At 47.0% G+C, this 13,848-nt stretch overlaps 1 protein-coding gene across 2 annotated transcripts in view; it reads right to left on the reverse strand.

Moving 5' to 3' along the window:
- Nucleotides 1-13,848, reverse strand: part of LOC119962282 (transmembrane protein 132C-like) — a 1,347,532-nt gene that overhangs the window by 329,124 nt on the left and 1,004,560 nt on the right. The gene's annotated exons all lie outside the window — the stretch shown is intronic.

Genomic DNA, 13,848 nt, shown 5'->3' on the forward strand with positions numbered 1-13,848 from the left:
AGAGGTGGGAGCCCTCACATTTAGGAAGCATTTAGATGAGCTGGGCACTTGAAATGTCTTAGCGTACAAGGCTAGAGAACAAGTGTTGGAAAATGGTATTAGAATAGATAGGTGCTAAGTGGCTGGAGCAGTCAAATGTGGGCCGAAGGATTTCTTGCTGTGCTGTAAGATTCTGCACCTGCCATCAACATTGACAACCTCACTTTGGAGGTCATCGACAGCTTCACAGACCTGGGATCAATAATTATCAATCACCTGTTCCTCAGTGCTGAAATCAGCACCAGGATTACCAAAGCCACAGCTGTCATGTCAAAGCTGAGAACTCAAGTGTGGACCAACATCAAACTAGATGAAAATACAAGCCTCTGTGCGTACCAGGTTTGTGTTCTCAGCACACTCCTTCACCGCTGGGAGGCTTCGACAACTTAAGCAACTCCCAAGAAAAGCACGGGGCAGCTTCTACTCTGCTGCCTCAGATGAATATTGAGTGTTCCCTGGGAAGACGAGCGCTGAATCTGGAAGTACACCAGCGAGTAGGGATCCCCAGCATGTTTGCCATATTGAGTTGGTGACGACTCTATTAGCCGAATGCATGTCGGCTGCCCTCCACAAAGACAAGCTCTATGTGCCTGTTATGGGTATAAGACCAACAGGACTAATAGGCAGTACAAGGAACACTCCAAGTGAAACCTCATGTTAACCAGAATCAGAGTCGATGCATGGTGTAAAGGTGCTGGGTTCCCTAACATTGACAACAAAGACTTATAACAAACAATACTTGTGCTCTGCCCACACTCTGGGGAGAACTCCCATGGTATCACTCGGTCCAAATCTTTCCCATGGAATTTGGGACAGTGGTGGTATTAAGATATAGCAATGTGCGCGAATAGTAACTGTGCATGAATGCTCATATAACTTGCAAATTGAACAGGCTAACAATACATAACTGTTTATATATGGTGAGAGATGGATTAAGCTCCTGAAGCTGGTGCAATGCTAATCGTATCTCCTTTCCCCCCCTGTTTCTTTTTGCTGTGCAAAGATGAGAATCAAAGGCCTAATGCAGACTAGGTGGCAACATACTCTTGGAACGTTGTGTTCAGTTTGATCAGATTCCCTGAGTGGTTAGTTATGCCAATTGGTTGTGTTGTGGTTTTTCTCAGCTGGAGTCCTTGGCATGGACAACCTGGGACATTCTATCAGTGTGCTCAGTGGGTGTAGGATTCGCTGCGTAGGCCTCTGGAGACCTGTGCTGTAGGCTGGATGACTGGAATTTGGTGGTATCTGTTTTTGCCGGTTCCGATACCTGTAGGAGGTGATGGTGTTTGCATATGTAGTGGGCACTGTCTGATGCTACTGCATAATCATTTAGTTGTCGGGCACGGCTATGTACCACCGCTAACTTGTCATGGCTGCGCGCAGTCTGGATCCTAACCAGTTGACCAAGCATTAGAAGGCCGGGTCTGTGGGCATTTGGATCAGAATGCATTTTGTTTCTCAATCAGTGCTCCATGAGGGTACCAATCACATTGGTTTCTAGTTTGGGATGCAGCAGAGCCTTGGCAGTAGGAATCTTAGTCCTGGTGCACATGGAAAAGAGTTGTGCTGATGAGAGCAGATTTGTCATGGGAGATTTCACAGGCTGAGGAGTGTAGCATGGTAATCTGTGTGATTTCTCTGGAAGATGCTTGGCTGAACGAACTGCCTGTTCCACCAGGCCATTTGACTATGGATACAGTGGGCTGCTTGTGATATGCTCAGAGTCCCATGTGTGTGCAAAGTTGCAAAATTCAGTAGAGAAGAATTGGTGAGTGTCGTCTGTATTGAGTCTCTGTGGGATGGTCGTGTGTGACAAAGTATCTCTTGAGCTTGATGATGACTGTGTTACTCATGTTTGGCATGTAGTCAAGTTCAATCCACCCGGAATAATAATCAATGAAGACCAAATTTTGTTTACCATTCCATTCAAAGATATCGGCTGCTGTGAACAACCATGGGAAGTCCAGGAAGTGCAGCGGTTCTTTTGATTGATGCAACTTGAGTGTATTGCATGGTGCACATCTGGAAATTTTCCTTTCCATGTCTTCTACATGGATGGCAGTATTTAGTTGCTTCGAACTCAGGGTGCCCGTGGTGAAGTTGTTGAATGCAGTACCTCTGAAAAGAAGTAGGAGTGATGAATCCCTGGCCAAGTAGTATCAGTCTATCCTGTATGGTTAGATTGTCTCTGATGTCAAGGAATGTGTGAAGCTCATGGGGGAGTTCCCTTGAGGATTCTGGCCAGCTCCTCATGGTGACTTGTCTGCAGGTGATATCCGCCTGTAAGGCATCTTTGAGTTACTGAATTTGACGAAAGGATAGCACCTCTAGTGTCATGCTGTCTATGTCTTCATCATGATCTGCCTGGTCTGTAGTAGGTAGGAAGGCTGTGAAAGGCCATCAGCCAAGTAAAGTTCCTTACCATGTTTGTGGATGTTTCTGTGATTGTAATGTTTCAGCTTTGGCATGTGCTGCAGTTGCGTAGGCGCAGTGTGAAGAGGCTTTTTTGAGATAGTTATGAATGGCTGATGATCGCATTTCAGTAGTTGGAGGACACCATATATGAAGTCATGAAATTTCTGACAGACGGAGGCTAAAGTGATATGTTTCTTTTTGATCTGAGCACAATGAGTCTCAGTGTTAATGAGGGCCATTAAAGTAATGGCTATTGGTCCACCATTCTGGATTCAGGCTTTGCTGTCCATGCTGGGAGGTGTCTGCTGATATAAATATGGGTCCTTGAGCGTCAGAGTACTGTAGCACGGGTGGGGCTGTGAGTGCCCGTTTGAGTTGGTTGTGGTGCTCCTGCCAGCACCATTCAACACCCTGGTGGAAGAGTTGACGAACAGATCCAATGACCTCACCGTAACAAGGAATGAACTTAGAAAGATAATTTGTCATGTCAAGGAAGCACTGTGAAGAATGCTTGTCCACAGGAATGGCCATCTGTCAAATAGCCATTGACCAGAATTCTCTGGCCGTTGGAACCCTCTTTTCCCACTGACAGCACAGCCCCTCCCGCTGGTTTCCCGGCAAAGTGGGACAGCTTCAATGGGAAATCTCATTGACAAGCGGCGGGAAGAGAGAATTCCGCCGCCAGCGAATGATGTGCCGCTGAGAAACACGCGGCTGGGGGACTGGAGAATCCCGCCCATTGTCTTGTCTGGATCTGGCTTCGCATGATCGGCTATGAGTAAATAATCTACGTAAGGAATCTGGTTGATTCTGAATCTGCTTTCTGCAGGATTAAGTTCCGGTTGTATGATCCTGATTCTGTCAAGACGAGACGAAGACGTGCATTGTGTTCTTGCATAGTACTACCCCAGACCAGGGTGTAATCGATGATGATTTTGCTGGGTTAGCGTAATCGCCCTCTGGGGAGAATGTCTACGCTCCTGTCACATGACCCTTTTTGTAGCCGTGTTATCGCGTGACCACTCAGTCTGCATGTGGAAAGTCCATGCTACTGGACGGAACTTTGCACAGGGACAAGCTATCGGGAAGGGCATGGATAAAGTAGAGGACAAAGGGAATGACTGGATGGAGCAAAAGAGAGCTCGCCGGAAGTTGAAACATCAGTTGATCTTGGGCCAATATTATTCATCTCCAGCTGCGGAAAGGACTGCCACTCACAACTCAGCAGACGAGATGTAGAAATGAATTGACATATACCCTTGGTTTAGTCCATTGTCTCCCGAGAAGGACAGATGGCTATAATCTTAAAAATCGATTTCCCTTCATGCACCAGTTACTGCAATCATCAAAGTTTGTCTGTTATTTAGATTTGATCCAAATCAACGGCCGCATTCGGTTCCGGATTTTGATCATTTCAGCAACAGCGGTGACGCTCTTTCACGTCTTTCTCAGATGCCTCTTTTTTCTCTGCGCTTCCCTTTAGTTTTATATAATTTAAAGTGAATTGCCTGCACAATTACTACTGACAGGGGAATACTTAAGAGCTTTCAAGTAATTATGAATTGCGTAACGGCAGACTGTGGTAACAGCCTGGAAATGGCTGGAGCCAATTGGTTTCTGCGAATTATCGCAATTGTAAGTTGATGCGTCAAAATTGCTATCTGCAAATCTTACAGTTGCTGATCTTTAATCCTCCTGTAGAGATTATGGCTGAACATATGCAAAAATCACTCCAGCAATTTTCAGGAGATCTAACAGCTGCTGCCATTGATGTTACATAGTTGGTAATGAGCAGTTCCTGTACCTTTTTGTAATATGACTATTGTACAGATTTTCAGAGTAACTCGATAGGTGGTACTTTTAACTATTCTTCCAGGCTGGTTCACTGCTGATAGCGTGAAAATCTGCCTCCTGTAACATCAGTCAGTGCTGAGAGCTGCTGTTTTCACCCTTTGCCCCCTGTATAAAGCTACACCGTTCCCACCAAATGAAAAGTCAGCTGTTCCTGAGGCAGTTACATGATCAGCCACAACCATGTTGGAAACAGAACTCCTAACAATAAGGAAACCTCTTGCCTAAGCGGCCAGATTCTCTGAACCTGAGACTAGGTGTTGATTTGATTTGATTTGACTTATTGTCACATGTACCAAAGTACAGTGAAAAGTATTTTTCTGCGGCCAAGGGAACGGGCACAGTACGTACATAGTAGACAAAGAGAATAATCAACAGAGAACATTGACAAATGGTACATCGACAAACAGTGATTGGTTACAGTGCAGAACAAGGGGCCAAACAAAGCAAATACATGAGCAAGACCAGCATAGGGCGTCGTGAATAATGTCCTAAAGGGAACAGATCAGCCCGAGGGATAGTCGTTGCTGAATCTAGTAGCTATAGGGAAGAAGCTGTCCCCATGTCTGGATTTGCGGATCTTCAGACTTCTGTACCTTCTGCCTGATGGAAGGGTCTGGAAGAAGGCAATGCCTGGGTGGGAGGGGTCTCTGATAATGCTGTCTGCCTTCCTGAGGCAGCGGGAGGTGGAGACAGAATCAATGTGAGGGTGGCAAGCTTCTGTGATGCGTTGGGCTGAGTTCACCATACTCTGCAGTTTCTTGCGGTCTTGGACTGAGCAGTTACCATACCAAGCTGTGATGCAGCCAGAAAGGATGCTCTCTATGGCACATCTGTAAAAGATGTGAGTCGATGCAGACATGCCAAATTTCTTTAGCTTCCGTACGAATAGAGACATTGTTGGGCTTTCTTGACTGTTGCATTAACGTGAGTGGACCAGGACAGACTGTTGGTGATGGTTACCCCCAGGAACTCAAAGCTATCGCCAATCTCCACTTTGGAGCCATTGATGCAGACGGGAGACTGTGTCATGCTGCGCTTCCTGAAGTCGATGATCAGTTCCTCGTCTTTCCAACATTTAGAGAGAGCTTGCTTTCGGTACACCGTGCAACCAAGTGATTTAACTCTCTGCTGTAGTTTGATTCGTCGTTGTTCGAGCTACGGCCCACCACAATCGTGTCATCCGTAAACTTATAGATTGAGTTGGAGTTAAATCTTGCCACACAGTCATGTGTGTATAAGGAGTACAGTAGAGGACTGAGCACACACCCTTGCGGGCCTCTGGTGTTGAGGACTATCGTGGAGGAAATGCTATTGCCTCTCCTGACAGATTGCGGTCTGTTCGTGAGGAAGTCAAGGATCCAGCTGCACTGGGAGGGGTCAAGTCCAAGATTGCCGAGTATGGTTATTAGTCTTGACGGGATAATGCTGTTGAAGGCGGAGTTGTAGTCGATGAACAGCAGTCATACATAGCTGTCCTTGTTGTCGAGGTGTTTGAGTGTTAACGCCAAGGCAGGATAAGTGGAGTTCTACAACAGCAAAACTGGCACCGCACCTGGACCAATTCACCGACCATGGAGGGACTAGCACCACGTGGAACATGATTGATTCCATTGGAATTCCATTTCGCCGGGGTCGGGATTGCCACTCGAGAGGCTGACAAGCTGCAGTCGCATATTAACACTCCATCCCCCACACGCACTTATCCCAGCCATCAAGATGCACTGGTTGTGCTGGAGCATGCCCATCCCGTTGATGGGGCAAGAAGGCACTGAGGGAGTGGCCTGGGGTGGTACCCATATGACCTATGGTGCTCAGTTCACAGTATGTAGTCAGCGATGTGCGTGGTTGCATAGCTGTCTGGCAGGCTGCAGGAACGGTGTTCTGTGCATGTCCACCACAACGCCACAGCCCACCTTCTGGCCACCCCCGCTACTCCCCCTGGCGGCCCTGGCAGAAATCAACCCCCCCCCACCCCACCCGGCCAGGGGGACAACTATGGCAATGTTGGACACTTTCCGGACCCCCTCTCTCTCCCTCATCAGCCACCGCGCCCATTTCCTGATTTTTGAAAGCACAAGTGAACCTCGCTGTCGGGAATTCCCCCAGTGGAGGCGGAGGATCGCGGAGGCCCCAGAGAATACCGGGTCAAGCCCACTGTCGAGGCAACGGAGAATTGTGATTTGGCATGAACCTGGTGTCGGACACAATTTCGGTGTCAAAACCGATTCTCTGCCCAATTGTTTTTCCCGATTTTGGCGTCAGCTGACGGAGAATCCCGGCCAAAGCCTTTTGTACAAACCATCTTCACCTACCACCCTTCTGTCCAGGAATGTGGACCATCAACACACATTTTACTCCCGCAAAGCATATAAATAAATGTGTCCACTGACTTAAGAAACGACCTCGACAGGAAATTTCCACAAAGCGTGGTTCAAAACAATAGTGTGAGTACGGTCGAATCAAAATTAAGAAAAATCTCAATGAAATTTGGGCATAAGTGACTTAAACTCATATTTACACTGGCTGAAAATGATGACCTTTTGAGCTCATTCAGAAAAATTTGTCAGAAGTCTCTGTTGCTCATTAACATCCTGTCCCCCAACTTCCACTCCCCATACAAAAGAGAAGGGGATGTGAATTTGCTACATTTCAGCTAATTTTGAATGGTCTTTAAATTCACGCTAAAGGATTTCTATTTGCAACTAAATACACAACAGGACCAAGAGTCATATTGAGCCAAGATTTTACGTCCCTCCAGCCCAGCAAGCTGTTACAGTCCCAACCAAGTGGCCGAGGGGCTGGTTTAGCTCACTCAGCTAAGGGGGGGAGGGTGGGGGGGAGGGCGGGGGGGGGAAAGACACACTGTGGCGGGAACTTAAAATTCTGGCCCTGGTGTTTTATCACTTAATTGGAAAGGAAAGGGTGCAAGTGGATGGAATTTAAACTCAACAAATAAAAATCTGGAATTAAAAGTCTCGGGATGACCATGGAAATATTTTCGATTGTTGTAAAAACCCATCTGGTTCACTAATGTCTTTCAGGGAAGGAAATCTGCCTTTCCTACCTGGTCTGGCCTACATGTGACTCTGGACCTACAGCAGTGTGGTTGACCCTTAACTTCCCTCTGAAATGGCCTGGCAAGCCACTCAGTTATATCCCACTGCTACGGAAACGGAAAATAGGAATAAACCGGACGCACCACCCAACATTGAGCCAAGCACTGGAAATGACGGTGGCAAACCCAGCCAAGTTGATCCTGCAAAATTCTCCTTTCAAACATCTGGGGGCTTGTGCCAAAATTGGGAGAGCTATCTCACAGACTAGCCAAGCAACAGCTTGACATAGTCACACTCACAGAATCATACCTAACAGATAATGTCCCAGACACCACTATCACCATCTCACTGGCAAGACAGACCCAGCAGAGGCGGCAGCACAGTGGTATACAGTTGGAAGAGAATTTCCCTGGGAGTCCTCAACATTGCCTCATAAAATCCCTAGAGTACAGAAGGAGGCCATTCGGCCCGTTGACTGCTCACTGACCCTTGGAAAGAACACCCTACTTAAGCCCACGCCTCCACCTTGTCTCATTAACCCACAAAACCCCACCTAACCTTTTAGACACTAAGGGGTAAATTTACAATGGCCAATTCACCTAACCTGCACATCTTTGGACTGTGGGAGGAAACCGGAGCACCCGGAGGAAACCGAGGCAGACACGGGGAGAAAGTGAAAACTCCACACAGTCACCCAAGGCCAGAATTGAACCCAGGTCCCTGGAGCTGTGAGGCAGCACTGCTAACCACTGTGCCACTGTGGGCCCCATGAAGTCTCAAGGCTTTAGGTTAAACATGAGCAAGGAAATCTCCTGCTGGTTACCATGTACTGACTGCTATCAACTGATGAATCAGTACTCCTCCATGTTGAACACCACTTGGAGGAAGCACTGAGTGTGGCAAGGTTGCAGAATATGTTGGGTGGGGGACTTCAATGTCCATCACCAAGACTGCCTCAGTAGCAGATCAAGCTGGCTGGGTCCTAAAGGACATAGCTGCTAGACTGGGACCGCAGCAGGTGGTGAGGGAACCAACAAGAGGGAAAAGCATATCTACTCATCCTCATCAACCTGCCTGCTTCAGATACATCTGTCCATGACAGTATCGGGAGAAGAGACCACCCCACAGTCCCTGTGGAGACAAAGTCCCATCTTCACATTGAGGATACCCTCCATCATGTTGTGTGGCACTACCACCGTGCTAAATGGGACAGACTTCAAACAGTCCTAGCAATTCAAGATGAGGCATCCATGAGGTGCAGTATTCAACAGTATCCAACCACAATCTGCAACCTCATGGCCCGGCATATCCCTCACTCTACCATTACCATCAAGTCAGGGGATCAACTCTGATTCAATGAAGAGAGCAGGAGAGCATGCCAGGAGCAACATCAGGCAGACCGAAAAATGAGGTTTCAACTTAGTGCAAGTACAACACAGGATTAATTGTGCCAAACAGAATAAGCAGCAAATAATAGACAGAGCTAAGTGATTCCACAAGAACGCACCATATCTAAGCTCTGTAGTCCTGCCACATCCAGCAATGAATAGTGGTGCAAAATTAAATAATTCAATGGTGGAAGAGTCTCCAAAAATATGCCCATTCTCAATGATGGAGGAGCCGAGCACATTTGTGCAAAAGACAAGGCTGAGGCATTCACAAGAATCTTCAGCCATAAATGGCGAGTGGATGATCCATCTCGGTCTCCTCCGGAGGACCCCAGCATCACAGACGCTAGTCTTCAGCCAATAAGATTCACTCCATGTGATATCAAGAAACGGCTGAAGGCACTGGATGCTGCAAAGGTTATGGTTCCGGACAATATTCCGGCAATTGTACTGAAGACTTGTGCTGCAGAACTTGCCACACCTCTAGACAAGCTGTTCCAGTACAACTATAACACTGGTACCTACCCGGCAATGGAAAACTGCCCAGGTGTGTCCAGTACACAAGAAACAGGACAGATCCAACCCAGCCAATTACCACCCTATCAGTCTACTCTCCATCATCAGCAAAGCGATGGAAGGAGTCATCAACAGTGCTATCAAGAAATATTTACCCAGAAATAACCTGCTCACGGGAGCTCAATTTGGGTTCTGCCAGGGTCACTCAGCTCCTGACCTCATTACAGCCTTGGCTCAAACATCCACAGAAATTCAAACTCTCCACCACCGCTGAATAGTGGCAGCCACGTGTACCATCGAAAAGATGCACTGCAATAACTCACCAAGGTTCCTTAGACAATACCTTCCAAACCCACGACATCTACCGCCTAGAAAGATAAGAGCAGCAGATACCTGGAAACCCCACTGCCTGGAGGTTCCCCTTCTAGTCACTTGCCATTTTGTCTTGGAAATATATCTCTGTTCCTTCACTGTCGCTGGGGCAAAATCCTGGAACTTCCTCCCTAACAACACCGTGGGTGAACCTTTACCTCAGGTACTGCAGTGGTTCAAGAAGGCAACTCACCACCACCTTCTGAAGGGTAACTAGAGATGGGCAATAAATGCTGGTATAACCTGCGTTGCCCACATCCTGTTAATTAATAAAAAAGAAATGTCACCACCCATCTAATGGCATGATTGAAATTTAACTTTCTGTCTGAATTGTCAATTCAGGTCATGTCAATCCAGGTCAAATACATTAATAAGGTTGGCTCTGATCTTTTTGATATGAATCTTACAAGTATATTAATGTGTTGGAAACAATAGGGAAAGGAGCAAGGAACAATTCTGGATCAGTGAGCAACAGTGGAATTATACTCATAGTACATCTTCCATGAAAGCAATACTGTGACCACACTGATGAGGCTGCAGGCTGGTCATGTCTCTGAACAGCAGACACTCTCAGACTTCCACTCAGTATGGCATGCGGTGTGCATGAATATGATTGCACCTTTTCAAGTGGCATACCTCTGGGAACCAATGTTTGAAAACATTTCTATTTGCTTTTTTAGATTTATGAGAGAATTGATTCCGTGAGACAGCAATCAAATCATTTCCCACTTGACTTATAACAAATTTGTTTAAGTATTGTGAGATTCTGTACCAGCGAACAAGACTTCATCAGAAATGTGTTTAAAAGTTTTATTTTAGGAACGGCAGATTATTTCGCTAAGAAACAAACGAGAGGAAATGCACTGATGAAGCAATTGTTACTCCGGATTCTAATGCATTAATCTTTTAATCTATCTCCATCCTTACAATTTTGTAAGGGTCCTTCCTGTTGATTCCCTTATGTCCCCTTTCTTTATTCTTGCTATTATCATTATTGATCATGGATGCTTAATGGACATGTATCTTTCAGTCAGACAACAGAGAGAATGAGGAATTCACAAGTTACAACATCGTACAGTCTGCTGGCTTTGGACAGCAGAACTCAGGCTTTGTGGTAACCGAGAGATGGGGTGGGATTCAGTTCGATCGGTTGGCTGATGGCCAATGAATTGGCCAAAAGGTTGTATTCTGTCTGGTAACAGGCGGTGATTGGACCCTGTCCAAATGGGGTGATTTCCAGAGACCTACAGAAAGCAGAGTTCAAATCCTGGACACTTAGGGGAAAGGACCAACTCTCTCTCTCTCTCTTTCTTGTGTTTTATCCATAAAAAACTACTGTCATTCTGAAGCTGCAGAGACCTGAATGAATCTACAGTGAAATCTATTACAGACTGGATAGGAAAGATCTTGACCTGCTTCAGTTGTCCAGCAGTAGCAGTGAGATCAGTAACCAGGGGGCTGTCGGAAGGTGCGTCTCCTGCTTCAAAAACTTACCTTTCAGGAGAAACAGCCTTCAGTTGTTCGCGGTAGCAGCGAGAGCAGTAACCAGGGGTCTGTCGGGAAGGTAAGTTTCCCGCTTTAAAAACTTACCTTACAGGAGAAGCGGCCTTTGTTTTTAACTAACTTTTTTTTCGGAGTTGTTTTTTTTGTTTCAGAGCAGCAGGAAACGGGAAGTCGGGCGCGGGGATTTCTGGGAAGGTGTGTAGTACCTGTATATAAGTTGGGCGGTTGCTAAACCCGAGACACTACACTTGTAGTGTCCCCCACCCTTCCACCTCCTCTAACCTCAGGGGTTGAGTGGATACATCAGGTAAGCTCTTCCTTTCTTTTTCTTGTTTTATCTAGAGGGGATGGCAGGGTAGGCAGTGCAATGTTCCTCCTGCAGAATGTTGGAGGTGAGGGTCGCTGTCAGTGTCCCTGCTGATTTCATCTGTGGGAAGTGCACCCATCTCCAGCTCCTCAGAAACCGTGTTTGGGAACTGGAGCTGAAGTTGGATGAACTTCGGATCATTCGGGAGGCAGAGATGGTCATAGATAGAAGCTTCAGGGATGTAGTTACTCCGAAGAATGAAGATAGATGGGTGACGGTGAGAGGGGCTCGGAGGAAGCAGTCAGTGCAGGGATCCTCTGTGGTCATTCCCCTTAGTAACCACTTTGGATACTGGTGGGGGGGAACGACTTACCAGGGGTAAGCCATGGGGTACAGGGCTCTGGCACAGAGTCTGTCCCTGTTGCTCAGAAGGGAAGGGGGGAGAGGAGTAGAGCATTAGTCATTGGAGACTCTATAGTTAGGGGGATAGATAGGAGATTCTGTGGGAACAAGAGAGACTCACGGTTGGTGTGTTGCCTCCCAGGTGCCAGGGTCCGTTATGTCTCGGATTGTGTTTTCGGGATCCTTAAGGGGGAGGGGGAGCAGCCCCAAGTCGTGGTTCACATAGGCACCAACGACATAGGTAGGAAAAGGGATAGGGATGTCAGGCAGGAATTCAGGGAGTTAGGGTGGAAACTTAGAGCTAGAATAGAGTTATTAACTCTGGGTTGTTACCCGTGCCATGTGCTAGCGAGACGAGGAATAGGGAGAGAGAGCAGTTGAACATGTGGCTGCAGGGATGGTGCAGGAGGGAGGGTTTCAGATACCTGGATAATTGGGGATCATTCCGGGGTAGGTAGGACCTCTACAAACAGGATGGTCTTCACCTGAACCAGAGGGGTACCAATATCCTGAGGGGGAATTTGCTAATGCTCTTCGGGAGGATTTAAACTAATTCAGCAGGGGGTTGGAAACCTGAATTGTAGATCCAGAATACAGGAGGTTGAGAGTGGTGAGGTCATGAGTAAGGTTTCAAGGTTGCAGGAGTGTATCGGCAGGCAGGAAGGTGTTTTAAAGTATGTCTACTTCAATGCAAGGAGTATCCAGAATAAGGTGGGTGAACTTGCAGCATGGGTTGGTATCTGGGACTTCGATGTTTTTAAAAAAAAATTTGTGTGCCCAATTCATTTTTTCCAATTAAGGGGCAATTTAGTGTGGCCAATCCACCGAGCCTGCACATCTTTGGGTTGTGGGGGCGAAACCCACGCGAGTACGGGGAGAATGTGTAAACTCCACACGGACAGTGACCCAGAGCTGGGATCGAACCTGGGACCTCAGCGCCGTGAGGCAGCAGGGCTAACCCACTGCGCCACGGTGCTGCCCTTGGGACTTCAATGTTGTGGCCATTTCGGAGACATGGCTAGAGCAGGGACAGGAATGGTTGTTGCAGGTGCCGGGGTTTAGATATTTCAGTAAGCTCAGGGAAGGTGGTAAATGAGGGGGAGGGGTGGCATTGTTAATCAAGGACAGTATTACGGTGGCAGAAAGGACGCTTGATGAGGACTCATCGACTGAGGTAGTATGGGCTGAGGTTAGAAACAGGAAAGGAGAGGTCACCCTGTTGGGAGTTTTCTACAGGCCTCCAAAAAGTTCCAGAGATGTAGAGGAAAGGATTGCAAAGATGATTCTGGATAGGAGCAAAAGTAACAGGGTAGTTGTTATGGGGGACTGGACTCCAATTATTGACTAGAAACGCTATAGATCGAGTACTTTAGATGAGTCCATTTTTGTCCAACGTGTGCAGGAGGGTTTCCTGACACAGTCTGTAGATAGGCCAACAAGAGGCGAGGCCACATTGGATTTGGTACTGGCTAATGGACCAGTATAGGTGCCAGATTTGGAGGTAGGTGAGCGATTTGGTGATAGTGACCACAATTCTGTTACATTTACTTTACGATGGAAAGGGGTAGGTATATACCGCAGGGCAAGAGTTATAGCTGGGGGAAAGGTAATTATGATGGAATGAGGCAAGACTTAAGATGCATAGCTTGGGGAAGGAAACTGCAGGGGATGGGAACAATTGAAATGTGGAGCTCGTTCAACGAACAGCTACTGCATGTCCTTGATAAGAATGCACCTGTCAGACAGGGAGGAAGTGGTCGAGCGAGGGAACCGTGGTTTACTAAAGTAGTTGAATCACTTGTCAAGAGGAAGAAGGAGGCTTATGTAAAGATGAGATCTGAAGGTTCAGTTAGGGCGCTCGAGAGTTACAAGTTAGCTAGGTAGGACCTAAAGAGAGAGCTGAGAAGAGCCAGGAGGGGACATGAGAAGTCTTTGGTAGGTAGGATCAAGGAGAACCCTAAAGCTTTCGATAGGTATGTCAGGAATAAAATAATGA

Source organism: Scyliorhinus canicula, chromosome 1 (assembly GCF_902713615.1).
Source record: "Scyliorhinus canicula chromosome 1, sScyCan1.1, whole genome shotgun sequence".
In the NCBI taxonomy this organism is placed as follows: Eukaryota; Metazoa; Chordata; class Chondrichthyes; order Carcharhiniformes; family Scyliorhinidae; genus Scyliorhinus; species Scyliorhinus canicula.